The 18,428-nt window shown below is 56.6% G+C and overlaps 1 protein-coding gene across 9 annotated transcripts in view; it reads right to left on the bottom strand.

Annotated features, from left to right (window-relative positions):
• ZMIZ1 (zinc finger MIZ-type containing 1) overlaps positions 1–18,428 on the bottom strand; it is a 263,905-nt gene that overhangs the window by 152,949 nt on the left and 92,528 nt on the right. The window lies entirely within an intron of this gene.

The following is an 18,428-nucleotide window of genomic DNA, read 5'->3' on the forward strand; positions in this document are numbered from 1 at the left end:
CCGACCGCCCTCCATTGGCTCTCACCAGGGAAGGCTCCAGGCTGCACTGGGGGAGGGGGCAGGTGGCCCTGGTGCTGTGCTGGGCAGGGGTTACACTAGGGCTTACACCTTCAACCTGGAATTCAGGGCTCCCATCACCAGGCCTCAGCTCCTCATTCTTGCTGCTGACCACACACGTATCTTGGCCCTGGTAGCTGTGAGGCCTTCACAAGATACGGGGTGTGCAGATGCAGGTGCCAAGGAGGAAAAGCTCAGCCCACGGTGCCCACCCAAGTCAGGGCAAGGGTAGTTGCTCAAGGTCATTAAGTGGCAAAGCGGGGATCAGAACGGTGGTTACAAGGGTGTCCACTCACACCTGGTCCAACCCGCCGCTCCCCTGGCTGAGCCAGCGGAACCAGCTCCCGCTACACTGACCCTCAGGCGCCTGAGCTGTTCTACCCTCATTTCACAGATGCGACAAACAGCTGCTGGTCAGGCGACAAGCAGACTCTTGGGGTGACAGGGGATTCCCCACCTTGGAGAGCCCTGCCACCACACACATCCCCTTACATGACCCCAGGGACAGGCCCCTGTCCTCCCCTGGCGGGCCAGTGCTGACTCCAGGAGCAAGGCAAATATTTACCCCATGGTTATCCAAATGGGGCTGGCTGCTCCGCCTCCTGCATTCCTGAAATACCTGTTCCCTGACCTCACCAAGCTGGGGGTGAGGATCCAGACACAGGGAAGAGCCAGACCCAGGCTGGGCCAGGGTGCAGACCAAGGCCCACTGGCCAGAAGGATGAGGCAGCCCTAAATCGCCCCTCCGGCCTTGCACCCACCAGGGGAGGCTCTAGAGTGCTCTGGACATTGGCCGTAGCAAGGACCTCTCCCATGGACAATGAAGGGAGAGGGTCACACTGCCCCAGGGTGCTGTGGCACCAATGCCACCTCAGAGCTCCTGTCATTAGGCCTCAGCTGTTCACATTTGCTGCCAAATGACACCCCCCCCCCACACACACACCTTATGCCTGCAAAGAGAACCATTCAACCTGCTCAAACATGGTGGAGTCTCCCACCTGCCAGGTTCCCTCCTCAGTAACCCTGGCAGCTCTCACTGCCCCACTCCACCACTCCATCCTCAGCACAATCCTGTCACCAGGGAGCTGGGAGGTCCCACTTTACAGAGGAAGAAACTGCTCAGCAGAGAGCAAAGGCCACACATCACACAGTGGCAGAACAGGAGCTGCAGTCCCCTACATAGCGCCTTGTGCAGCTCTACGTCTGGTCACTGTTCTTTGGAACCCTATCCATCCCTCGATGTGCAAAGAGCCACCACCTCATGCTGCCTTCTCTGAGAGCCACCTCCATGGGCTAGGTACCCTCCCTGAACTTCCAGACATGCTGCTGTTTCTTTTCCCTTGCATAATTAAAATTAGGAGCCTGTTTATCTCTTCAGCCTCCAGGTCCATGAGGGCAGGGACCTGGTAGTCCTCATTCCAGGCACAGCAGAGCTGAACCCAGGGCTTTGGTGCTCTGGGAGAACTGCACATCCTCTCAATCTTTTCGCCGAAGAGCAGTAACTACAGTTGGCCTCAAGGAACAGAAATGAATGAGGACCTGGGAAGCTGGTAGTTTGGGGTCCGCGGGAAGTCCTGGGTGGGGCTGCCCGAGAGTCCCGAGGTACCCTCGGTTCGATCATCCTGTCCGTCTTCACCTCCTGTGAGGAGGCTCCGGGCTGCCCTCCAGCAGATGGTAGGCACCGTCTTCCCACGCCCAGCCGTGGAAGCCCAGCCTGCCTGCTGGGCCTGCTTTCCAATCCTTGCCACATGCCCCTTGGCTCCCTCGCCTTCCTCTCTCCCATGGGGAAGGCTGGAAAGTGGCCAGGGAAGGGCAGACAGGCAGCTCCGGGCTGACCTGCTGGGAAGACAGGAACACCAGGCGAGAGAAGTGCAGGCCTGGCAAGCTGACATCATGGGAAGTCGTGGCTGGCACCTGCTGCTGGGCCCTCAGGACACCTCCATGTGGGGGAAGTTCCTGTGGCCAGAGGAAACGCCATGCAAACCTGGGGTCCCCCACCTGGCACTGTGGGGACCCAAAGAGTGGAAACTGGGGAAGGGCAGCGGGGGGTTCCGAACTACCCTCCTCACCCACCTAACATCTCTGCAATGGTTTCCTCATTTTAAAAACAGGGCTATAAAGTGACTTCTAGAAGTTGTTCATTTCATTCATTCCTTTATTTAAAAACAACTGATGACAAAGCCTGCTATCCGGCAGAGAAGGAAAAGAAGGAGAAGAGGTAAAGAGTAGGGGTGGGAGGGGTGGGGACGGGGCTAAAGGCCAGTACCTGCCCAGCCTTTGTGCTTCTCCAGGGTGCTCACACATTGTGTGACGCCGGTGGGGAAGACACAGGAGATGGGTAATCCTCAGATAACTAGGGGCATATGCATAGAGTGCTGGCGGGCCTGCGCAGCTCGGCCTGGAAACAAAATGGGGTCAGGGCCACTGTCCCTTGGGCAGTCTTTCAGGCAGGAGGGTACCTCTCCCTGGGCAAAGGCCCAGAGCCTTTGGGGGAGAAGAGCTTTGGGCTGAAGAGAGAGCTGCAGAGGGCAGCAGTGAGCAGGGAGCAGCTGCATTCGTGGGGCAGGGCACATGCACACATCCCTGGGGGCCTTTCCAAGGCTTTGCCCCCTGTCCAGTCCTGATCTACTGTGCTCTCAGGGCCAAGCTCCTCCAAGAGGGGCACCTCCTCTTGGAGGAAGAGCTCATGCAGCATCGCCCAGGCCCCCGGAATGACTTCTGCCCATCCTGCCTCAGCCGTGCCCTGGCTGTTGGTGCACATGTGTGGCTTGTTTGGCCTCCGGCCCCTGCCAACCTAGCCCCTTGGTGCTGGACTTGTACAAAGAGACAAACTGAGACCAGAGAGAGGGAAGGACCCAGCCAAGGTCACACCATGATGAAAAGGGGAACTAGAATTCAGAAACAGATGACTTAGGGACTGGCTTCCCTTTCCTTCGAGTTTGCATCAGACCCTGAACTGGGAAAGGGAGGGGAAAAGCTGTCCCAACTGCCCCAGCCAACACCTCCAAGCAAGCAAAGAGGCCTTGAGCTCTGACAGGTGGCCCACTCACACCCGAGGAAGAGGGATGGGGCTCCCTTCTCCCCAGGTCACCAAAGGAACAATTTCTCCTTTAATTAAGGGATGAGGGCACAGCATAGAATGGTGGCCTCTCTGGGTTCCGATGCATCAGAGAGGCCTCAGCTCTGGTGCTTAGTTAGCTTCGTGATGCTGGGCTAGGAACTTGGGTCAGTTTCCTCATCTGTAAAATGGGGGATACTAAGAGTCACTACTCTCACAGAGTTGTTGAAGGACATAACAAGATTAGGCCCATATGCACGTGCACAGGAAATGCTCCGTAAACAGGGGCCCTAAGTCATTATCATCACTGGCTCAGGGTTGCTGCCCAGTGTAGACTTGGGGTCCTGCCTGGGGTGGGGGCACTGAACCCCATATCACAGAGACAGAGAAAGACCCAGAGCTCTGGGAAGATGAGTCCTGGCCTCAGATGAGTCCAAGACCGACTCAGGGGAGGCTTCATAGCACCCCCACAGCTGGGCTTCACAGAACCACCTGCTCCCAGGAGAGGGTCCTCACCTCCTCTTCCACAGGAGCAGCCTAAGGTGCAAAGCATCCTTCAGGTGCAAAATCCATGCCAGGTACTCCCTTCCACACCCACCACTCATCAGGCTCCACAGGGTGGGCACAGCCACCCCTCTTCCAGGGACCGAGGTCTTGCTTAGAGGGGCACCCAGCTGGGGGTGGCCAGACCAGGTCCCCCGGCACCCACCTGGGCCCTTGCCGCTCCCAATGCCAGGGATCTAAGTGGAATTTCCTGCTGGTGGCCTCTCTTAGAAGTTTTGCCTCTTGCCTCTGTCCACTCTGCTTGGTGCCAACCATCTGGCCCTATGCTTCTGAGAGCTGCCCTAGAGGGCACCCCATCCCACCTCGGGGCGGCACCCAATCCTAAATGCCCTGCAGCATTAAACGGGCCTGGCAGAGGCTCTCAGGAGAGTCCTTGGAGGTCCTTGGGAAGCTCTGAGTGCAAGCCTGCCACCCTACAGAGAAGGGGACACAAACCCAAAGGCGGTTTGGGGACCAGAATGGAACCCAGGTCCATTCTGGTGTTGGAGGTCCAACTGAGGACCCAGGGGGTCCAATCCTGACCCACAAGAAAGTCACTTATCCCTCCAGTCTGTTTCCTCATCTGGGGCTAACAGCAGCTCAAGGATTAGATGAACTGACATACCCATGATTGGCACAGGAAGGTCGCGGGGCTGAAGGGCACGGGCACTGTCAGTGGCACACACAAACCACTGAGCACTGAGTGTTCTCGATGACCCCCTTCCTGGGCCAGGCCCCAGCCCCCTAGTGGTCACGCTTCCCAAACAGGCATCCCTCTGGGATTCTGGCCACACGTGGGCCAGGCCAGTCTGAAGTGATGGCCGAGACCCAGAGTTAAAAATGCCAGACAAAGGAAAGTCCTGTTCTTGCTAGCAGGCGGTGGCGGGTCTGGGCATGGGCTCTAACCTCACCCAGGCCTGGATGAAATCCTGGCCGGCTCACAAGCCACGTGGCCTTGGCCAAGTCCCTGCACCTCTCTCTGCCTCAGTTTCTTCAATGGGTCATGAGAAGGGAGAAGGTTTAGTGGGTTAACAAGTGCATGGTTCAACCTCTGGCTCTCAGAGCCTGGGCGACAGGAGCGCTTGCTATTTACAAGAACATCAGCTCTCTCCCGCAAGGACAGCCAGTGGTGGTCTGCAGGGGACCCGCTGGAAGGCCAGGGAAGAAAGGGGATGACAGGTTTGCCGATCACGTTTTAGTCCCACCAGGGCAGATTCCCAGGGAAGCTTGACTTTCCCCACTGGGATTTTGTTTATACAGAAGTGGGGTTCAAATCCAGCCTGTGCCACTCACCCTCGACCTGGGCAAGTGCCTCCCATCCCTTGAAGTCTCTGTCTCTCTGCCAAGCGGGAGGAACAATGCCTGCCAATGCCCCAGGCTGCTAGGAGGACCATGGGATGGAGGACACAGTCCGGCTCAGTGATGGACTACAAGGAGGGTCCTTATTCTGTTCTGTCCACTGCCAGCCCTGTTTGAGCCAGCATCCGCCCAGAGCATGGCCCAGGGCCCACCCCAGAAGGCATTCAGGGCCTCCCCAGGGGCTTCCCAGCTGAGGCTGTCAGGGAAGTCCTAGGATGCCCCTTCTTCTCCCTTGAATCTGGGGTCTCATTCATTCTTTCAGAGAGAGGGGTTCCCTCAGTCCAGTGACGCGGTGAGATTCTCAGGGGAGTCACTCTTCACCTGCCCATCAACAGACAGAACCCATCCTCTAGGGCCCTGGAGAGGCCTAAAAGGCTGGACCCCCATGGTGGGTGTCCTCTTCCTATTGCCACAGCACCCAGGACCAGGCTGGCAGGTCCAGGAACCTCCAAATGTTTGCTGGAAGAATGAATGGGCAGTGAACGCAGCAGTGGCAGGGAACCTGCTCAGATCAAAGAACACGGTGACTGATGCTGGTACAGATTCTATAAGGTGAGTGGTGTTAGCCCCATCTCACAGATGAGGAAACAGAGACTCAGAGGCACGAATTCACTTGCCCAGTATTAGAAGGTGGTAGGGCTGTATTCAGTACAGGCTCTGGGCTCCAGAACTCATGCACTGGCCCACAGTGCTGCCTGGGGATCCAGGGAGGCGAAGAGAGAGGCCCATCAGAGGCCATCCAGACCAGAGGTTTCAAGCCTGGCTGCAGGCCCCGCCCCGGAGATCTGATTTAACTTGTTTGGAGTGGGTTATCTTTTTTCCTTTCTTTTCTTTTTTTGAGACAGAGTCTCACTTTGTCACCCAGGCTGGAGTGCAGTGGTGTAATCTCTGCTCACTGTAGCTTTGATCTCCTGGGCTCAAGAGATCCTCCCACCTCAACCCCCCAAGTAGCTTGGACTGCAAGCGCCCACCACCACACCCAGCTAATTTTTTATATTTTTTGTAGAGCCAGGGTTTTGCCATGTTGCCCAGGCTGGTCTCAGACTCTTGAGCTCAAGTGATCCTCTTGTCTCAGCCTCCCAAAGTGCTGGGATTACAAGTGTGAGGCACTGTACCGGGCTGCGTTGTCTTTCAAAGCTGCCTCGGATCTCATCTGGGGCCATGGCTGAAATCCCTTTCAGCCATGGCAGATGGCAGAAGAAGGGGCTCCTTTCCAGGCAGACGGGTGGATGGGGAGGTTTTGTGTGGTCACCCCCCAAGCCTGGCTGCCTTCACAGGGCATACACTCAACCCACCCCAAACCCTTTACCCCACCGGATGCTCATTGCTGAGCAGCGCGTCTGCCTCTCCCCGTTTTTCTACAGATGAGACCCAGAGTGGCTGAGTCTCATTAGGCCAGCCTAATATTCACTCTTCAATGAGGGAAACTGGCTCAAAGAGGAAGGGGACCTGCCCAAGGTCACCTTCGGTGTTGGGGAGCCTGGGCCCTACAGCCAGGTCCCCTGACTACTCCATCCTAGGTTTTGAACTCTTAGAAACAGAGCAGAGCACCATCACCTGGTGGAGCAGCCCAGGGGCCCAGATGGCGGCGGGCGAGATGAGGCAGACAGGCAGGAGGAGCCAGCACAGCACACAGCCAGATGACACACAGGCCCAGCAATTCCTGACTCATGGCCACCCAGCCCGTGACTCCACCCACCGCCAATGCCCCCACCCTGGCTCGCATCCCACAGCCCACTGCAGCCTCCAGAGTCCACTCCCATTCAGAGTTAAAAGCCATGGAGGGAGGGAGGAGCAGTGGGGCCCACCCAGGCCTGAGTGGGAAACCCAGACAACCCCACGCCAGTGGGACACAGAGGCACCAGAGGAAGAAGGAGGGGTGGTGGTGCCAGCTTCAGTGCTGGCTCCGAGCAGTGCCTCTCCAGCCTTGCGGACAGGCACCCAGCTACAGGAGGAAAACGAGGCCTCCCAAGCTCAGCTGGTGCTGACACCCACATGGGCCAACTTTCTTTGCCCAGCGACCCCTCTTGAATCAGGGCCCCAACACTGGATGAGTGTGCCAGGCTTCTCTGCTGTCAGTTCCTCTCCCCATGAACTCACTACTCCTCTAAGAACTTTCAGTGGCTCCCCATTGCCTACGAGGTCTAGTCCTAACTCTGACCTGTAACGTTTCCCTCGCAAGGAAAAGGCTGTTTCAAAGGGAAGGGACGCAGGGGGCCCAGCACGGTGTTCCCAAATTTCAAGGACTTCTCACAGCACCCTAAGACACTGGCTCCAAAAGGTCCATTTGCCAGATGCAGACACTGAGGCTCAGAGCGGCAATGTGTCCAAGGCCACCAGAGTCTGAGCTGTGGCCACCCCATGGCAGGGGCTTAGCTGCTCAGGTGCCTACTCTTCCCTGCTGCTGACAAGCTTTCAGCTTGCCCAGGAGCGCAAGATGGCCCCCAGATCTGTCTTAGCCCATCCAATGTCACAACGGCTTGGGTCCTTCCCCGTGGTGCCCTGACCCCTCTGCTTGGCCCCCTTTAAGACACGGCTGATCTCCTAAGCTGCTACCCCTGCTGATACTGAAGTGGGCTTGGGCTTGCTTGGGGAGGTGGGTCATGGGTCAGAGAGCACCTACCAGAAGGGAGGAAGAGGACGGGGTTGGGAGGGTGGTGGGAGAGCCTGCCCCTCAGCACAGCCCCATCCCTGCTTCTGGCCCAGCTCCCTGAGCAGAGCTGAGAGATGGAGGCCTGCTCCATCGCCCGGCTCCTGGGAAAAGGGGCTCCTTTCCAGGCAGACAGGGGTGGATGGGAGGCTTTGTGTTGTCACCCCCCAAGCCTGGCTGCCTTCACAGGGCATACACTCAACCCACCCCAAACCCTTTATCCCACCGGATGCTCATTGCTGGGCAGAGCGTCTCCTTCTCCCCATTTTTCTACAGATGAGACCCAGAGTGGCTGAGTCACTTGCCCAGGTGCGCCAGCAGGCTGGTGGAAGATCCCAGACCAAGAGCCCCAGCCTCCTGTCTCCCAGGCCTAGCCCTGCTGTGAGGTTTCTCCTGCTAGGTCCCCAGGGGTCACAGGCTGCGTCTGAGAGGAGATAAGTCATTAGTATGTATGGGGGGTGCGGGATGGGCGTGGGCCCAGAGCTGCCACCATGGGGAGGCCCAGGGAGGGGGTCAGCGCAGGCCAGAGGCAGGGCGGCCCGAGGTTGGGCTTCCTTTCTCTAGAGGGCACGACTCCTGGCAGCAGCTCCCACGGGACATAGGAGAAGTGCCAGCTGCAGAGAATACGGGGTGGGGCAAAGGTGGTGTCTGGGCAGGGCTTCCTGTTGAGTGGGCGGGTGGCCACTCGCCGAGGCCTAGTGACCTGCACGGCTGCGGCCCGGGGCCAGGCCAGAGTTGGGTTTCGCCTCATCCCTGGCTCAGGCCCAGGCCACCCTGAGCCCCATCCTCCAGGCCCGCCCTGGCTTCCTGTCCCACTGGCTCCACCCAGCCCAGGGGAGAGGGAGGGCTGAGGAAGCCTCCTCAGAAGCACCAGTGTTTTCTGTGGGCTGGAGTGGGCAGGCCACACTGGCCTGCTTAGTGGCCTTTGGCCTCTTACCTCTAGGCCTCCCACCATTCATTTTCCAGTGTGAGGCCTCGACAAAAGTGCCGCTGGGTTTTCTTCCCAGAAGGGCACACTTCAGACACAGCTGAGCAGGGGCCCCTGATCGAATCCCTGCCTTTCCAACTCAGCAGACAGCAGTGTCCCTTGGGAGAAGTCATGCCTGAGAGACCAGGATGAGAGGAAAAGTGAAGCAAGGCCAAGTCCAGGCTTCGAATGCAGAACTTGCTGGAGGTCAAGCTCCTGCAGGAGGCACGCCACCCCACGAGGCCACGCAGCCCGACATGAGGACAACGTGATGTTAACCACAGGCACAGCGCCTAGAGGAAGACCCCTTCACCCGACCCTGGCTTGGCATGCCTGAACCTTTGAAGTGTCTGGAGGAGTCCGGGTGGGAGGGGAGCTTGGCCCACGGGCTGCAGGGCTACCCGTGGCCTCCAGGTGAACCCAGCCCATTCCCTGTGGCCTCAGGAACTAGAGGCTTACCTGTCCACAGGCTGGGGGTATGGTGGGAGTGCAGAAGTTGGCAGCCCGACCCAGTGAGGGCAGAGATCTGAACAGAGGCCCTCAGCCCTCTCCAGCCCCCTCTTCTGCCCATTCATGCTCTCCCAGGGCACAGGCTCTGGGAGGCAGCTGCCCCCAAGGCTGCCTGGCCAACAGGGACTCAGAAAGCAAATAGGCCAGAGAGCAAGGAAGACTCTTCCAGCTGGCCAAGGGCCCACCAGGGACAAAAGCCTCTTGGCTTAGTGCTGGGGAGGAGCACAGATGGGAGGGGGTGTGGGTCTGCCTGGGGCCTGGCCTTGCTCGAGATTACCCCAGGGACAGGGACAGAGATGGAGACAGGGACAGAGCAGGGATCCAGGTCTCCTGCCCGTACCAAAGGCAGCCCAAGGGCCTCGTCATGAAGCGAGCCCACAGCAGTCCCTCCTGGCCCCAGGAGCCCTGAGTGGTGAGAAGGTGGGTCAGCCCAGCTTAGGCAGGAACTGACTTTAGCCACACCCTGGCCGCGAGCACAGGACACTGATGACTTGTCCAGATTACCCCAATCAAACAGGCCCTGGCGGGGCCGTGTGCAGACCCAGCTTGATGCTTTGCCTGCAGGGAGGAAAGCCCGGGAGGGACTCAATCGGAAACTGCCAAAGGCCTAAAGTCTGTGGCCCTAAGACAAGCAGAGTGGAAGACAGAAGTCAGCGTCAGTCTGGTGGGAGGCCAGCACCCAATGTCCCAGGAGGAGCTACAGGATGGCAATAGTAAGCCTCATGACCCCAGAGATACGCAAGTTGAGGCTGGGGACGTACAGGCCTAGGCAGCATTCTGGGATGCTGACCCAGCAGCTTTACAACCACCCCTGCCCAGAATCCACATTCAGTTGTAAGTGGCATGATGGCGGACCTGCGTCACCCTCAGCCCTGGCCACCCAGCTCTACCCCTTTTCTGAACAGGCGTTTCCCAGAACAGCCTGAGCACACGAGCCTGTGGGACTCTTCCAGGTTGAATGCCCTAGATCTCATCACAACAGAGACAAGGTCTGATGATGCTCTGTGTGGCCCTGATGCCGGCTCTCTACACCCCCTTGTCTCAGGCACCTGGTGGGCTCTGCCATGGGCCTATCCCGTGGAAGTACGCCTAAGCTTCCTCAGAACCCAGGGAAGCCTGTGGGGTCAGCCATGCCCTGCTCCCTAGCCAAGAGCCAGCTCTCTCCTAGGCCTTACCTGGGACTGGCCCTGGGCCCACCCTAGAATGTTGCTGGATTCCAGTTTAGCAGTGATCACACAGGATGAGGGATGTATCTTTTGTGGAGCGCGGGCCTTGTAAAGACTTGAGTGCCAGGAAATGTTTGTCAAAGGAAGGAAGAAGGGAAGAAGCAGGGAGGAGGGGGACAAACAGACACATGAATGCAGGTGGGCTCTCAGAAGCATGGCCCCAAAAAGCCACCACAGCCCTCCTCCTCCAGGCCCCCGGGGACGGTGTCATCTATGCAAGACACAGTATGCAGGATGACAAACCTCGATGAAGGCCCGGGGAGGCCCCACTCTGCAGCTGCCACTTCCCCTGGTGCTCTGCTGCCCATGTGGGCTAGGAGAAGGCCCCCAGGTGTCTGAGCCCAGGGCCTCTGTGTTCTGCCCACATGCACACATTTGCTCTGGAAGCCCAGGCTCTGGCTCACACCTCCCTAGAGGAAGGGGACACTCTCCCTGGCTAGAAATACCTGCTTGGTCCATGAAAGGCTCGGTGGTGCCTCTCACTGCTCTTCCTGAGTTCTGCAACAATGTAGGGGTTGCATCCTCCTGGAATGGCAGTGGGGTGGGAAATGGCCAGCTCATGACAAGATCAACAGAGGTTTTGCAATGAAAGGTGATACTGCCTATCCAATGGGAAGAAAATATATCACAGAGGTGAGGGTTTGACAAAGGTTCCAGAAGGTCTGTGTTCTGACAACCCCTATCCCTGCCCAGCCCAGGTCCTGGCACACAGTAGGTGCTAATAGATCAGTGGCCTGATGGATGCACGTGGGAGGCCTGGCTTCCACACTCCTGCCACAGACGTCAGGGCTCTAACACACACTCCAGGGGCCATACACACGGTGCCTGTGCCCATGTGTGCCCCTTTTTCTGGCGAGGACTCTGCCTTTCTGGGCTCCCCCTGGTCAGAAGGTGCCCACCCTCTCCATTTAGGGCTGGGAGGGTTCTCTGTTATCAAGCTCTGTGCCTTTTCTTGACAAGTGGGTTGGGGCGGGGAGGTCAGAGGTCCAGGGAGAGCAGAGGATCAGAGCAAGGCCATTCCCCAGCCCAGGCCTCCCCATACCATATTCTGAGGCCCAAGAGCTCTGGGACCCAGTTCAGGGCTCCCTGATGCCCATGGCGATCCTCACTGCCACCACCCACACCAATGCGGCCCTTCTCCCTGGCTCTGTGTCACGGCCTCCTGGCTGCAGCTGGCCTGAACTGCTTACTTGGACAAACAGGGAGAGAAAGCAGCCACATGATGGCTAAGGTTTCCTTGACCAGGGACAGGGATACACACACACACACACACACGTACACTACACACACGTACACTACACACACGCACAGCCACTTGTGGGTCAGGTGGTCATGTGGCCCAGGCTCCTGTGTCTCTGAAGCACAAGTGACCAGCTGCCCTTCTTCACCCAGAAGAATGCCCTCCCCCAGCTCTTGTTTTCTGCTTCCTGGATGTGCCAGGGGCTTGCTGGGTGGGAAGCCCAGCAGAGTCGGGGAGGAAGCGGGAGCAGAGGGAGGGGGCAGAGCACCCGCCCAGCCCCAGCCCTGCCTCTGTCTGGTGTTTTCCTTCCGCCCTCCCCAGCCAGAGGGCAGATGTCTGCTGGGAAACTGTGGCTGCCCAGCCGTTCTCTGACTACAGGGACAATCCCCACACTCAGGGAGAATCCCAAAGCCCAACATTGGGGCCACACAGGAGGGAAGCAGAGTCTCAGAGAGAAGTCCCTGTGATCAATGGCAGAGCTGCCAACATGCTGCACCTAGACCAGTGGTTTTGTAGCTGGAGTCCATGGTATATTATAGCCTTTGGGGTATTTAGGGGGTGAGGGAGGGTAGAAAAAGGGGGTGTCTAGTCTGACTCAGCAGGAGCACCTCTGCCTTTGGTCTGTTGCTTGGGAAAGGTCTGTGGGCCAGAGTCTTGAGGACTTTTCCAGCACTGGGAATCTGTGCCTCTGCTACTACCCCAGGGTGGCAGGCTTGTCCTCACAGCCTGAGATGGTCCCACTAAGAGGGAAGGAGGCCACATCTCTTGACAGGCAGTGCTGAGACCCTGCTGTAGGGGAGGAAGGCTGAGGGGTGGAGAGTGGGGAGAGGGAAATGCCAGCTCTATGGGGATCTGCAGCCAGCTCCCACCCTGCCCTGACCTCAGGCCTGACCCCCAGGACTCCAGAAACTCACTGCAGATGCATCTCAGGAAGGCCACAAAAAATGAGAGGCATAGCCAAGAGTTCCCAAATAAAAGCTAATTCCTGGGCTGGGTGTGGTGGCTCACACCTATAATCTCAGCACGTTGAGAGGCTGGAGCGGGAGGACTGCTTGAGCCCAGGAGTTTGAGACCAGCCTGGACAACACAGTGAGACCTTGTCTCTAATAAAAATTTTAAAAATTAGCCAGGCATGGTGGAATGCAGCTGTAGTCCCAGGTATTGAGAAGGCTGAGTGGGAGGTTCAGCTGAGCCTGGGAGGTCAAGACTGCAGTGAGCCACTGCACTCCACCCTGGGTGACAGAGCAAGACTCTGTCTCTTAAGAAAGAAAAAGGCTAATTCTGGCTAAGCCCCTCCCTCCACTAAAGCCCTTCACATACGTTATCTCACTGACTCCTCACAATAACTCTATGACTCTGTGTTCTTCACCAAGCCCCCACCCCACTGTCTCAGGGCTGCACAGGGCTGGGCAACCCCCAGCCCAGCACACCTGTCTGTTGCGGGCACCCAGCCCAGAATGCAGCCTAGGGAAGGGCTCTACTGTGGAGGCAGGTAAAATTATCACCCCATTTTACAGACGCAGCACAGAAATCAATGTGAACTAACCTGAAGGTCACACAGTTAACAAGGGGTGGGGTGGGATTTGAACCCGGAGACCCCAACCCTAGACTCTGTGTTGTTCACCAGTTCCCCACCCCACCATCTGAGGGCTGCACAGGGCTCCTCTGGTGGTCCCAGCCCCTAGCCCAGCACACCTCTCAGACTCTGTCGCGGGCACTCAGGAGTGCAGACTCGGGAAAGGCTCTACCGTGGAGGAGGAGGGAGAGAAGACCTCAGGAGAGGAGGAGCACTGGGATGGAAAGGTGAGCAGAGGAGGCAGGAGAGAGAGTCTTGGCAGTGGAGAAAGACACAGAAAGGGAGGAAGAGTGAGAGGCAAGGCATGAGTGGAATAGAGAGAAGGAAGGAAGATACATAAAGAAGATACAGAGAAGGAAGACAGATACAGAAACAGGGAGAGGGGGAAAGAGGGCAAGAAGGAGGGAGGAGGGGAGACAAAGAAGAAAACAGAAGGGGAAGAAGGTGCAGCTGGGCAAGAGGAAGAAAGAAGGAAGGAAGAAAGCAGGAGACAGATGGAGGGATGGCGAGGAGGTGTGAAATGAGCCACCAAGAAGCTGAAGGGGATGAAGAAGCCAGGAGCCACGGAGATAGACACACAGCAGAGAGGAGGTCAGGGCCTTGGAAAACCGAGAGGCAGACGGAAAGCAAGCCCGCCCACCGAACATTGAATACCTAACAGGAGATGACAAATCAAATGGGAATTACTGCGGTAAAAACATAATTAGAAACTTGATTGAAGTTAAACAGAATTTACATAACACTGCAAATTAACTTTACACGGAAACTATTCACTGGGAAGGCAATGAAAAGGCATTTCATTAGTAATCTATATTTAAACAATAGGCACAATGGAGCCTTCTGATGAGGAGCTTGGTGCCTTCCACTGGAGCCGGTGCCAAAGACTGCAGGAAGACCAAGCACAGTGGGTACTCCAGGCAGAAGTGGGCAGGGACGAGGGGGATCCCTGTGCCTGCTTGTGAGGTGGGGACACAAACAGGCCAGGTGAGCTTCTGGTGCCAGTTCTGTCCTTAACTTGCTGTGTGGCCCTAGGCAAGTGTCTTACCTTCTCTGGGCCTCAGTTTCCTCACCTGCAAAATGAGGACAGTGGAGAGGCAGTCTATAAGCCTGGATAATCTAAGACAGTCTGGGAGATGGTAGAGGGTTATAAGAGCATGGGTTCTGGAGTCAGATGGATGCCATTCCTGTCCCTTGTGAGCTATGGCATCATGCAAGAATTTTCCTCTCTAACCTGTTTTACCCATCAGTTCAATGGAGGTAAGTACAGTCCAGTCCCACCTGATGTCACCAAAGCAGTACAAGGATTTAGGGAGAGAATGGGTAGGGACCGGCTTAAGGAAAAGTGAGTCTAAAGGCATGGGATTACTCGTCCCCTCCACCGGGCACACTAATGAGATTACCCGAAGCCTCCTGCCATGGCCCTGCCACGGAGCCATGCATCATCAGAGCAGCTGCTGCTGCTGTCCTCGTCCTCGATGCAGAGCTGGAGGGACATCTGCCCCTGACTCTTTCCCAAGGGAGAGGAGGTCCACAAGTCCCTGCCTGGCTCCATTCAATTCTCAGCCTGGAAAAGTCTCCTGAACCTCCTCTTATGTCCCAGTCATGTCAGACCGCACTCACTCTGCAGACGTGCTGGACTGTGCTCCTGCGGCTCCTTTGCCGGGACACACTCTTCTCTCCACCCCCACTCCCCAGCCAGCATCGCACCTTGCACACCTACCCGGCCTCTGGCCTTGTTCAGGGCAACTATACTGTATGCAGCCGTTCCTGACCAAGCCAAGGCCGTTCTCTCTGCTGGGCACCTGCAGTGCTCACTGTTATGCTGGAAGGTGTGGGTTCTTTACCTGTCCCCCCACCACCCCATCTGGACTGCCAGTTCTCAGCGTAGAAACCCTCCACTGTCATCTCTGCACACCCTGACTCGAGCCCTTCTTTTGGCACAACACAGGTACTTAGAAAACCCTGGTTGACCTCAGAGTGGTCAAGGGAGGCTTCCTGGAGAAGGTGGGACTAGAGCTGTATGCTGAAAGGGGAGAGCACCTGACAAGACCCACAACTCTATTGTTGAGGGAGGGGTGACTGGGCCTAGGATCAAACCTCAGCCAGAGCAGAGGGATAGCTCAGAAACTCCTGGGTCTGTTTCCAGGGTCTCAGGGTGCCCTCTCTTGTGAACTGCAGCACAGGGCAGCTGTAGCACCCCAAGACATACTACTGGTGGGTGGCAAAGCTGGAATTCTAAGTCAGGCTCAGGTTTCTGAGCACCAAAAAGGTACATTCAGGAGCCAAGGGAGAGATGGAGTGGTGGGGAGCTCCTGGAAGGTCGGGAGCACACCTGTTCCTCGGGATCCTACCCAGCCCAGGGCCTGGCCTAGAGGGGGCACTGCTGATGTTTGCAGTAGAGGCTGAGAAAGAGAGAGACAGAGATGGAGAAAGAATGAAATGATAAAACACTGACACGCATGTACATGATTGCCCACCAAAGGCAGAGGGCTCCCTCCCCTAACCGGGAGCAGACGCTCTGACACACACTCGTGGCCTGGGAAGGTTCACGTCTTTTAGGATAAAAGATCCACACGATGCTCAATAGGGAGCTGCTGGGTGCCTCTCCCCCATGGGCAGCACGTGAGCTGCCCCCTGGAGCCCTGTGTTTTTGGACAAGGGGGAGGAGCCCCAGAAAGCAGGAAGGAGGTCCGTAGTGCTAGCTGAAGAAAGTGCGAAAGTGGACAGACATCAGGGCAAGACGCTCAGCCGGGGTCAGGGAGTGCCGGCCAGGGTGACGGGGAGGGCCTGGGCATGCGCTTGCCCACAGTCCCTAGCTCCCGTGTGGCCAAGTGTGGGCAGTAAGGCGGTGTGGTCCCTCTCCATCAGCCCTCTCCAAATATGGCTGGTTCACTGAGGCCTCTGAGCCTTTGGGTAGGCTGTTCCCACTGCAGCATACAGAGTCCTTTCCACGCACTGCCCAGCAGTCTTGCTTGTCCACTCAGAGCCTGCTTTTGGTTCCCCTCCCTGGCTGCACCTTCTCCAGCTCCTCGGCAGACCCCTTCCCCACCCTCACTCCCCAAAGGGCTGGGTGCCCCGTGACTCACACTCAGGCTCCTGACCCTCTCAAGCGCCGCACGCTTCTCAAGTGATCTCATCTGCCTCACGACTTGCAACACCATCAATCCACGACAACTCCCAAATTTATATCTCTAGTCCGGGACCTCTCTCTGCCTTTCAGACTCATATATCCAGCTGCCCACTCAATCTTTCCACTTGAACGTCTCAAAGGCATCTCAAATTCAGTGTGTCTGAAACAGAACTCCTCAGCTTCACACAGCCCTCCCCGGCCACTGCCCCTGGCTGAACAAATAATCACCTCCCTTCTACCACTGGCTCCTGTCCCAAACCCAAGGGCCTTCCTTGACTGTCCCCGTCTTTTTAAATCCTCCACCTCTAATCCACTAGCAAGCCTGCCTTCAGCCTTCAATGGCTTCCCACCTCTTCCTCCACTACCCCTTTGTCCCTGTTCCCATCACCTCTACCTGGATGTAGGCAACAGTTTCCCACCTATCTCTCTGTTCCACGCTTGTCCGCCTACACAAGTGAGTCCTCCATGATCTCTCTGACTTCACCTCCTATCCTGACATCCTCCCAGCCACACTGGATTACTTGTATTTCTTTGAACAGGTCAGGTACACCCCTGCAGACTCCCTGGCTGCATTCAGGTATCTGTTAAATGGCCAACTTAACAGAAGCCTTTCTTGGGCCAGGCAGAGTGGCTCACACCTGTAATCCCAGAACTTTGGGAGGCTGAGGCAGGTGGATCACTTAAGTCCAGGAGTTCGAGACCAGTCTGGGCAACATGGCGAAACCCCATCTCTACTAAAAGTACACAAATTAGCCAGGCATGGTGGTGTGTGCCTGTAGTCCCAGCTACTCAGGAGGCTGAGGTGGGAGAATCACTTCAGCTTGGGAGGTCGAGGTTACAGTGACAGAGTGAGAGCCTGTCTCAAAAAAAAAAAAAAAAAAGAAGAAGAAGCTTTCCTTGCCTTGTGAAAGGATACTTTACACTGTAGACTCTGCGCTCCTACCTGGCTAAATCTGTCTTCTTCAAACTTAGCATCACCTGATCCATTCACTTTTTAGGTATTTACTGTCCATGCCTCCTCATGAGAGTACAAGTGCCACAAGCGGAGGGAGTTTTGTCTGCTTTATTCCCTGCTGTAGCTCCGAAACTTACAGAGTGCCTGACAGACTTTCTCAGTAAACACCTGGGGAATGAATGCATGAGCAATGCCGCCTCCTCCTCCCCGAATGTCTGTCTGCAGAATCAGCCATGTCCTCCCACCCCCTCCCCTGTGTAGTCATGGTCACCACACAGGCTTTGAGCACTGCTTTATGGAACTCAGTCTGGCTCTGGGATCTGAGTCGGACTCCATTGCACACCACACCCTCTCAGGGCAGGGCTAGATTGGCCCCGTCTTCAAAACCCACCCCTGGGCAACAAAGTGAGACCCTGTTTCCACAAAAATTTAAAAATCAGCTGGGTATGGCGGTGCATGCCTGTGGTCCCAGCTACATCGGAGGCTGAGGTGGAAGAATTGCTTAAGCCTGGAAGGTCAAGGCTGCAGTGAATCATGTTCATGTCGCTGCACCCCAACCTGGGTGACAGAATGAGACCCTGCCTAAAAAAACAAAAACAAAAACCCCAACCCCTAATGCAGGTCTGGCCTGGTGTGAGAGTCCATGAATATTTGATGAGTGAATCAAAGAGTAAATAGATGGGTGGATGAACAGCTGAGGGGATAGGGGGAATGGGTAGGTAAGTAGGTGGATGGAAGGATGGATGGGTGGTGGAGAGATGAATGGGTGGATGAGTGTGGATGGACAAAAAGAAAGAGGGATGGATGGAGAGATGGAGAGGTAAGTGGATGGATGACGGGATGGGACTCACAGGCACACAATACAGACTAGTGGTTGCTTGGCCTCAAAAGCAGAACTTCTCTTGAGAGGATGAGTACAGTATGGTCAAAGTAAAAGCACAGAAGCTGGAATGGCAAATAGGATGAAGCCAAGTTGCTGTGGCGTGGCCAGAGCTCACTGTGTGATCCCTGGCAGGCACCATTAACTTCCCTGTGCTTTGTTCTCGTGGTCTGAAAATGCAGATAATAATTCTTGCCCAGAGCTGACAGGGAGAACTTTGGAATTGTGAATGCTGCCACAAAGGAGACCACAGCCACATCCCCAGTGGAGCACATCT

Source organism: Chlorocebus sabaeus, chromosome 9 (assembly GCF_047675955.1).
Source record: "Chlorocebus sabaeus isolate Y175 chromosome 9, mChlSab1.0.hap1, whole genome shotgun sequence".
In the NCBI taxonomy this organism is placed as follows: Eukaryota; Metazoa; Chordata; class Mammalia; order Primates; family Cercopithecidae; genus Chlorocebus; species Chlorocebus sabaeus.